The sequence below is a fragment of the Brienomyrus brachyistius genome, chromosome 23 (genome assembly GCF_023856365.1).
Source record: "Brienomyrus brachyistius isolate T26 chromosome 23, BBRACH_0.4, whole genome shotgun sequence".
Classification (NCBI taxonomy): domain Eukaryota; kingdom Metazoa; phylum Chordata; class Actinopteri; order Osteoglossiformes; family Mormyridae; genus Brienomyrus; species Brienomyrus brachyistius.
Window position 1 is genome coordinate 6701648 of NC_064555.1, and position 10577 is coordinate 6712224.

A 10577-nucleotide genomic window follows, 5' to 3' on the forward strand; every position below is an offset into this window, starting at 1 on the left:
TAATTTTTACTATCAATAAAATGTGGCAATATAATAATTAAAAAAATATACAAATTAGCTTGAGACTCAGCTGTTTATGCCCATGCATCAAAAATATGTGAAAAAAACTATTAAAGTATTAAAGGGTTTAGTTTATGTTAACAGTAGCTGCACATGAACAGAGCAGATGTAACGGATTTTAACCGCAGAAACTACCCGCATGTCTTTACAACATTTCCGTGCATCCAGTTTACATTCAAGTATTTCTTTTAAAATTGATTTTAATTAATAGTTTTTATGTCATTTTCTGTGAGATAAATGAAGAAAGTCCTAAAACAACAAATACATTTAACAAAATGAGAGATTTCTTTAGTAATCATTCTAAAACCTATATCAAAGGCTGGAGTTGTTTTTTTTACCGCCTTTCTGCCCACACGAGATTATAGGTGAATGTTTTTCTGTAATTCTGCAGGATGTTCTCTCAATGACATGCCCTAAACTGCTTTCATCCTGTTCACCATGCGAAATTCTGTGTCTCATTTTTGAATCTGAACACTTCCCCAGTATTCAGGTATAGCGTATGAACTTATCCGGAAATATGCCAAGAGATTATTATATATTTTTCTGTTACATGTGGGCTGATAAACGCACACATGTAAGGCTGTACATAATAGGACAATAGTGGCTAATTGTCACAATATTGTCCGTCTTGCTTTCATCTCCACAAACAGACATGGCTACTATGAAATCATTGTTTCTGGAGACAAATGAAGGTGCCAACATGAAAATAAATGATTTAATAAACAAACAGCCAAGCAACAGTTGCTGGATGCATAAAGTCTTATCTTTATGAGTTTCAGTCCTGATATCAATATGCCAGTGTTTTAGGTGTAACAAAGGGGGGTGCCTGTCTTTATTTACAAAGCAAAGTGTCTTAAAAACACCCCCCCTTTGATTAATGCTGCTTATGAATCAGCCATTCCCATGACAACCGGGCTCTGTGTCGTGCCTTTAAAAGGTTGAACTGGGGGGGGGGGCCGCGAAGGGGCAGCACCCGCCGTCCTCATCGCGACATTTCATCATGTCATACTCACTTTATCTCCTTCGAAACACCGTGCTGTTTAATCAGAAGGTTCGAGTCGCCACGTTTTCGCATGTAAGACGTATGGAGCGCAGCCCCTCCTTGCTACTCATTTGCCAGGCCCTGCTGGGAAATGTACGAGCGGCACACGGGCCGTACGGGAAAAGATGAGTGACTCAGTGTGGCCGGGACTGCAACCAGTTGGAAATTCAGTGACGATTTGCTTTGCATGCATACGACGTGCTACAAAGTGTCACCACAGCACACAATTAAAAATATTATATTATAAAAATATTATATCATACAGAGTCAGAGTCTGTTATCCACATTAACATCCACAGCATATGGATATGACATTCAATGGAAGATATTTTTAAGAAATACGTGTCTGTTATATGTTTTACTTTTACACATAAATATAACGTACATATGATCAGACGTGCAGGCTACATACTAGGTGTGTTTTACATATGAATATCCATCCATCCATTTTCCAAACCACTTATCCTACTGGGTTATGGGTGGTCCAGAGCCTATCCCGGAAGCAATGGGCACGAGGCAGGGAACCACCCAGGATTGGGGGCCAGCCCATCACAGGACACAGTCACACATGCACACACGTGACCCAGGCGGAGACTCGAACCCGGGTCCCAGAGGTGTGAGGCAACACTGCTAACCACTGCACCACCATGCCGCCCCAAATACGAGTATATGATTTTCAATATATCTTATATATATTTTTTGCATTTGCATTCAGGGGTGTATTTCTGTGTTTATGTTGTGCTCTTTGCTGCTAGATAGAACAGTTCAGAGATGGATGGATGGATGGATGGATGGATGGATGGATGGATGGATGGATGGATGGATGGATGGATGGATAAATTTTTTAACATAGACCAGCATGGATGGAGGTCTATGTTGCTGCTCTTGTAAACGCAGAACACCACACTTCTTCTGATCTTTTAACCACATTCATTTCCTGCTCAGCCTGCTTACACATCAAACGTGTCACAGTTCTCCTGTGGTCCATTTCACCAAGTAGCACACAAGCCTACATTATAAAAAATGTTTATTAAATTCACCATAATCAGTCCACTGTAATTATCTCTCATGAACCAGGATATAAGTAGATTTTCCCATTAGATGCTCCACAGTAACGTACCTTCAGACGCTGAGTAACAAACAAGTTTAGGTGCTGCCGCTTCTCCAAAAATCTTCTAGAAAGCTGCAGTTATGACTGCTTAAAAGTAACCAGAAATGCATATTGATTGAAGTCTGTGTGGGGCACTTGTGTCACATGACCTGAGGGGGTACAGGCTGCCCATTGGCTGAGGCTAATAGAGCCACTGTCACCAATCTCAATTATATTTAGCAGAAGCTTTTGTCCAATGCGACGTACAAGGTGAGCTAAATAGAACATCAAAAAAAGTGGTTCCACTGGGGCTTGAACCCAGGACCTTCTGCGTGTAAAGCAGACATGATAACCACTACACTATGGAACCACATTCTACCTACATGACGCCATTACCCCAGGCTGCATAGCATAACTTGGCTGAAAGAAAAACACAATGCAGGCATGCTTGACCAAAGCAGAAGTGGGGAGGATGGAGATCCCACCGCTGATGTTCTTGTCTCGTTCCAAATATCAAGGATACAATGGCAACATCCTCGCTGAACAAGACCAATCCCATGATTCATGGCACCTCAAGTTCGTTCCTTGGAGACAAGTTAGCAGAAAAATGCTCTTACCAAGAAGTACAATCATTATGTTCTTAGTACTGAGGAACATCCAAAGTAACATCAGGAAAAGTAGATGCTTAAAATTCAAACTAGCTCATACCATGAGAAGGCTGTCATGGTGTCATGGAGGTAAAATTAAAGGCAACCACAGTTTCAGTGGTTAAAAGCAGTTAAAAACCTTTGACACATCGCATCTCAAAGGTCACCTTGTCTCATCATCCACAGACACGATCCCAAAACGAGGGTGCAGGGCGGAATACCGGTGCTTTTGGCCTAATCCCATATACGTTCTTACTTTACATCTCTCAGACGGCTCCTATCATCTTTATGGACCCATAAACGCCCCCCCCCCCGCACCCACCCTTTTATGTAGCTTTTCATTTGCTTATTTCGTTTCTTTAACATATTGATTTGCTTAAAAACACACGAATCGTTCCTATTCTTCTCTCCTCTTCTCTTCTTCCTTGCTAACTCTGAAGTCACCCTTTTCCCCGACTCACGATTGGCGCATATTCTTGCTGTCTTACGTGGTGATTCAGCCTCTGAATGCAAATCCCGGAAGCCAGGGCTTCCATGAAAGATTCAAGTACCTGCTGATATATGCAATTTTTTTTTTCAAAAGTAATAAAGGGCGAGTCAAAGTTTTTTGTTGCCGTTCTTTATTGAATTATATAAAGGCAACTGTGATTTTATTTCAGAGAATGCGCAATTTTGGACCTGAGACAGTTAGTAATGGCTATGACGGTGAGCCGTCCCCCTTGCACTTAGGACTAATACAATTGTGACACATATGCCAGTCATACAATCCTTAGTTATAACAGCCTGTTTGACTGCAAGTTGCTATGAGATCCTGCTCACGGCCCCTTTCAAGTCCTGAGGGGTGAAGTAACCGAGGAGCTTGGAGAGTGATGGAGAACCAGGGGCTCCACAGCGGTGTGTGTGTGTGTGTGTGTGTGTGTGTGTGTGTGGACTAGGGTTATATGATGATGTGGGGACCAAATGTCCCCCACAATGTAATAGAAACCTGTCTTTTGACGCTGTGGGGACCATTTTTCAGGTCCCCACAAAGATCTGTGAATGCAATCAAGAAAGTAAAAATGCCAAAAGTCTTGTATTTTGTTTGGTTACTTATGGTTAAGGTTAGGGCTGGGTAAAGGTGAAGATTGTAGTGTTGAAATTCGAGTTTTCCCCATGTAAATCAATGGAGAGTCCCCACAAAGATATAATTACAAACCTGAGTGTGTGTGTGTGTGTGATCACACTATTCACAAGTCATACTACCTGGGAACATACCTACCAACACTGAGCTATGAGGCAATCAGTTACTGTTCTTTAATTCACCCAGTTTTATTACTATGTTTCTGTATTTCTGATCTGAATTCATAAACTATGCTCCTTACTTCTCATAAACCATATAACCTTTATCATAAATTCATAATTTATGAATAATGGTTTGCTGCCTTTTTTTCTTGCACATAAATTACACTAAACGGTTTGTTTATTTCACTTAAAATGAGTGAGGAGAGTGTTGTGTCAGCTTCCATCTGTTCCCATCTGTTTTGAGAGTTTTCAAGAGCTTCTCTGAATAGACTGTTGTCTGGCATATATACTATTTAAAGAGCCAGAAAATACCACTGTAACTGCAGTCTTGGCTTATTCAGAAAATGAGCACAATCTACTATACAGCCGCGTTAAATACATCCTTCAGATTTTTGGCTATAAAATGGTATTTACTGCAACATACAAACAAACAGAAAGTCTTGGTGTGCAGGCACACTTTTAAGTGTATTTTAAAGGGCATTGCGTCTGGCATGGAGACCATCTTAGCGAAGCCTGTTCACATGAGCACAAAGGGCTTGAAAATCAGTTTGGTGTTCTAATGTATTCGAATGCGATATATTTGACGAGATAGGTTTTTTTTTTCAATAAGAACTATACAAATACATTCATGTGAGCATGAATCATATTCGAAAGAGTTTTCTTTAAAGTCTGCTGGAGTAAAAAAAAATTAAAGCTGTTGCCCTTTTTAACATGAAGATCAATCTGACAAAGGCGGTAACTGAAACTGAAACTCACTACATCTATCATGTCCTGGGGTGTCGTTAGAGATTTTGGGCCCTATGAAAGCATATCAAACTGGCCCCCCAATTCAGGCCAATCAAATTACAGGTATTTTCTAAATAACTTAGGGCTCCTGGAATCATCCTAACTACCCGCCCCCCCCCCCCCCCCCCCCCCCACACACACACACACACACGCTTTACAGCACCCCTGATTGTATCAGTTCATAACTGAATTCTTAGTTATTTAATCATACTCAATTATGCAAATGTATTATTGTGTTTTATGAACAATTAAGAGATAATTAGCTGTACCCCCCTTTGTGTCTCTTTATTTGTTTCAGAGATGCCAGACTGTCACAGTTCCGCATATACGGATAACTGCCCTCACTGACGATATCAAATTAAATGCCTCACCTCAGTTAAGTGTTCAGTGAAAGCCGACCCTGTCCCATCCCAGGCTAATGAACCTGAAGACTTTTATTTTGTCGAGTCCAAATCCACAACCATGGCAGCACCAATCAGAAGCAGCAGCTATTACAATATTACGGTAAGTTGATTAAAAGAGTGCATTCAAGCCTAGAGGTGTAATTTTATATATTGACTGTCAGGACCTCTGCTGATGTTGATTTACCATCTTCGGTCTCTGTTGAAGTATTTCAGAAGGTCATTGGTTAATGTCAGGACCAAATGTATTGGGATGAACATTTAGACTTTACAAATTTCCGTGTGTTTTTTGTGCCGTGCCTGGTTCACTGGTCATCTTATTTATGACTTTGCGTATGAGATGAGTATCTCATGCAGACCTTAATGGCTAAGCACACAAGGCCTGAGTTCCTGCCCTCTGACTCTAACTATAACAGCTGCGATTCACTGTAGATGATTTGAATCACGAGAAGCATGACTGAATCACCTGCTGGAGACATTAGGTAGGGACTATTATAATGACCTACCACTGTGACCCTGTCCTTGTGTCATTTTAGTGCGTAATTACAGCTCATTTTCTCAGCTTGATATGAAGCTCTAAGTGGATTATCTGCAAATTATAATTATTGTCCTCATACTTTGGTTTAATGGATATCCCCACTGAGATAAAGAAGACACCGTTCTATTCAAAAATGTGTTGCCAGCGGAAAATGATTAAGTGATTTCATAAGGAGGTATGGCAGTATCAAAACAACATCCCAACATTTTTAAAGAAAGTCGTTCAGACAGCCCCCGTGTCCCGGAACGCGCCGGTCCTCTCTCAGGCTGGGGTGATTGTGAATGATTACCACACACCATCAGTAGGAGTGCGGGAATGTGCTGCAGGAGTTTTTTGACATTACACGTGGTGAACAGAGGCGCCAGATGTTGCAGGCAAGTCTGCACGCTGTGACAAATTGCTGCGCGGTGGATGAGGAACACGCACCATCGCAAGGAGAAGATTAGCATGAAGCCGGGTACTGCTCCTGGAAGTCGTGCATCCCCTAATCTGCGTGAGGCACACCTCTGCTGGTCATTCTCATGGTGATTATTCGTAGTCACCAATGGGGGGGGGGGGGTGGGGGGGGGGGGGGGCAAAACTTAATTTCTTAATGAAGCAAGTTTGCAAGACAGAAGTCAGTAAGATGACATGAGCAGTAAGGAGAGAATAGCTACCCCACAATGTGAGTGATTCTGCGTTGTAGAGGTTAACTCTTAAATTCATATTACCTGTCCCTCACTGCTCACAGCTGATAATCAACAAGCCATATTACATAAAGATCAGTGTTTATCAGCAGCAGTGGTTGAATTAGCAGTGGTGGTTTTATCTTTTCAGTTTATATATACAAAGATGGCGAATTAAACTGTTGAAAGTAACACACTAGATAGAGGATCACTGCATGGTGTGGTGGGGGATAGTCTTGACCCCAACCCAGCGCGGTAGGAGGTTCAAACCCATAATTTTACTACGTGGCTACATGCCAGGGTGACTCCTTGCTGCAATATGCAGTGTTAAGGTTACACGCCTCAGCAATTTGCAGCGTTAGGTTTACACACCTCAGCAATATGTAGTGTTAAGGTTTCACGCCTCAGCAATATGCAGTGTTAAGGTTCCAAAGCTCAGCAATGTGCAATGTGTTTAGGTTACATGCTTCACCAATGTGCACTGTTAGGGTTACACACCTCATTACATGCTTCAGCAATATGTAGCGTTAGGGTTACACACTTCAGCAATATGTAGTGTTAGGGTTACACACTTCAGGAATATGTAGTGTTAGGGTTACATGCTTCAGCAATATGTAGCGTTAGGGTTACACACTTCAGCAATATGTAGTGTTAGGGTTACACGCCTCAGCAATATGTAGTGTTAGGATTAGGGCAGCGCATGGACCATTTCAATTTTTTTTTTTTTAATGTACCAAAGGGGATCCCCCCCCCCTGTCTGCAGTTTACCCAGAGGGATCCCCCCCAAATCAATGGAGATGCTCCACCCTGCACAGCAAAATCGACTGAGAAACCGCTGGACCCCCACCAAAATTTATTTATAGCTAGAGGCCTGGAGTGCCCCCAACCCTAACCACTGAATAATACAGCTGGGAGTACTTTACCAAAAAGGGCAATGTCCAATTAACAAATTAAATCAATTAAATTCATTTCTCTGTAGTGGTGGAGAAGCAAGCTGAAGCTAAAGATAACAGACGCAGATAGCAGAAGGTAACGTTACACTGTATTAAAATTGAGCATTAAGGAAGGCTGCAGCATATGTAATTATTTTTTTTCCGGACGATTTGGATTTTTCATGGCTTTGTGGGTTCGCTAAGTTGCTTTGACCGTGGTCTTAATAATACCAAGCTGGTGGGTTCCATCTCTGCACAGGAGAGCACCCTCACCCTGCCACAATCTGCATAATCAGTGTGCAAGATCCGCTCTTTCGAAATCTTTTTTGTCTATCTGTACATCTATTTTTTACTGTCTTGTTTAGATCAAGTTTAATGTTAAACTGTGTCATCTAAACAAAGGCAGCTTAGTACGGGGCTGTTTCCAGTAAGGGTCACCGACAGATCTGTCAAAACGGGCTTCTTCAGTCTACGCTGTATTTGCATCTAGCAGGACCTCCTCCAACCTCCTGACACTGCTGACATCCACGGTCCGCCCCAGGGAGAGATTGGCACTGCGGTCCCAATGTCCCGGAGCTCGCTGAGCGTAAATATCCCCCCAGGTGCCGCCGTGAGAGCCTGATTAGTGCGCCGCGTTGGGGGGCCGGGTACTCAGCGCGGCCCGATAATCGTGAGGCCTGTTGGAGTGCCGTGGTGCGTGTGAACACTGGGCGCTCCATCCCCGCCTGGTCAACATCAGCTGCATCAGGACCAAAAGCCTGCTTGTTTTACGGGTGACACAGTAAATGAGGGAAACCTAAAGGGATTATATTTTTTAATCAAACTCTGAAGGGAACTTCATAATGTAATAGATGTATAGTTGACGTGAAAAAATGTTTTGAAAAATATGTAGAATTATTTACTTTTCCAAGCAGCCACTGAGTCTACAGAAGCATCTGATGCTTGGTTTTCTGTGGCTGAGGTGACTTTGATTAATTCGTTGCGACTGCGTCATACGCGAGGTGCGAATGTGGAAATTGCAGCTGCTTTATTAATTTACTGGGCAGACCCAAGCTGCGTACTCTCATGCATGAATGTCTCTTAAACAAGGTCTGTCCAGGCGTCAGAATAAGCAGCGCAGATCATCAATCATCCAGCATTTAAGTGTGTTGTCAGACGCACAAAATGATGTGGGTCACGGACTTCCATGTAAGCGCTTATTGCAGGCAATGAAGGCGCGTTGGGTTGGTCTTTCTTTGGAGAGCACAGAGCGTGTTCTGCTATTGTTTTTACCAAGTGTTCATGGGAGAGTAGTACCTGGGGATACTGACCAATCATGACCGCTTCAGCAGGGAGATTAAGGCTGGCATTTGAGCTGGCTTTATCAGGAAACAATTCTTTACACTGACTCTCCACTTGGCAATTACCACAGTTCAAGCAATAAAGCAGCCACTAATTGCAGTCTTTACTTGCATGCAACCCGAAAAGGAGAGAAATGAGAATAAAGGTAAAATTTCATTTGGTAAACAGCAAGACTTAAAAAAACACAATAACCCTACTATTTAGAGAAAGAGTGACAGGAGCCGCACATATTCCTTCCATCCATCTTCGTTCCAGTCCATCGCAAAACAGTAGGGGTTTAAATCCCAACCCTGCTCTTTGTATGGCATGTTCCATCCATGTTTCTGACTGTATATCCAGCTCAGAGTTATGGTCCTGTAAACATACTGTATGCACATACTCCACACATAGCTGACGATTGATTCACTTCGCATACAGAATTCAGGATTTAAGATTTTCGTCTGTCCCATGCATGGATGCACAGGTACAGCAGCAGAGAAATTAAATGGATTGTCACCCTCATACAGAAATTTTATTTCTGAGGAAAGTTACCCCATGAGTTTTATCCAGTCACATCAAAGGACTTGAATACGTTTTGACTTCTTTCTTCTTAGGACATATTAAGTGTTTCCCAAACCGGTCCTCAGGGACCCCCAGACGATCCACGTTGATGCTCCCTCTCAGTTCCTGGTAGGGAGCTGGGAAGGAGCAAAAATGTGGACCAGGTTAATTAAGAAACTCTGATATAGAGTAAGCAGAATTTTTTATATCACTCATACTATATATTTTTCTCTACCCCATGTGACCATGAGGCCTAATGGATAAGGCGTCTGACTTTGGCTCAGATGATTGGGGGTTTGAGTCCATTCATGGTCAGCTTTTGAGCAGATAGTGAAGTTCTGGTTTTTAGCAGAATATCATGTGATTATTTGCATTATTTTGTGTGCGAGCCTAATGATGCTCATTATGTTTGATCAGAAGCAATTTCTCCATTGGGCCCCTAAGCAAGGCTTTTCTCCGCTGGTTGCCACGGGGACTGTCTGTCCCTACCTTCTCTGAAACAGGGGAGTTTCTAGCTGGGCTAAGTCGAGGTCACCTGCAGCTTGACTTCTTTCTTTTTGAAGGAAGATTGGCATCGGAGTTAAAATATTTGAGGCTATAGCCCTGATTGATGGGACACCCACGCTGTCAAAAATGTATGTCGCGTTGGATAAAATCTTCAGCAAAAATAAATAAAAATTAAAAGCAAAATCAGAAATAGCATTTAGTTTACTCCACCTTACCTACGTCACTTGCTTTCTGTGGGTTTTGAGATTTGAGAGGTACTACATTACATGATTCACTTGGCAGCAGTACCAACATGACAACACTTCTCCGTACCACTTTGACAGCTGGGTTCCCTAGAGAACATAAAAGAGAGAACAGGAAAACAAAAGATTAGCAACACATTAAATGGATTTCAAAGGAAGTCTGCTTGCAACAGCTTGAGAAATACACACACACACACATAATCCTAGGGTCCAATGGCAGCGATGCATATGTAAGACAACATGAGGCACAGATCATGTGACCTGGACATGCATTGCGAATCATAAACACTGCCTATATGTCAGCTACAACTGAAGACATGAAATATATAAAGTGATCCATCTCTTTAAGGAGAAAACCTGGCCCTTGGCTTTTTTTATTGAAAGCACAAGCATACCAGCCACTGGCAATTCAATTCAATATTCCTGTGTTTCTTCACCGGGATGAGGATCTGTCGACAAGCGGACACAAAATGCTTTTCTGCTTTCTTCGGAAATGCAGTTTTTA

General features: G+C 42.2%; 1 non-coding gene across 1 annotated transcript; it reads right to left on the reverse strand.

Annotated features, from left to right (window-relative positions):
- Positions 1-2489: 2489 nt before the first annotated feature.
- On the reverse strand, positions 2490-2562 carry trnav-uac (transfer RNA valine (anticodon UAC)). Its single transcript has one exon. It is a non-coding gene; the product is annotated as a tRNA-Val (tRNA).
- Positions 2563-10577: the final 8015 nt, after the last annotated feature.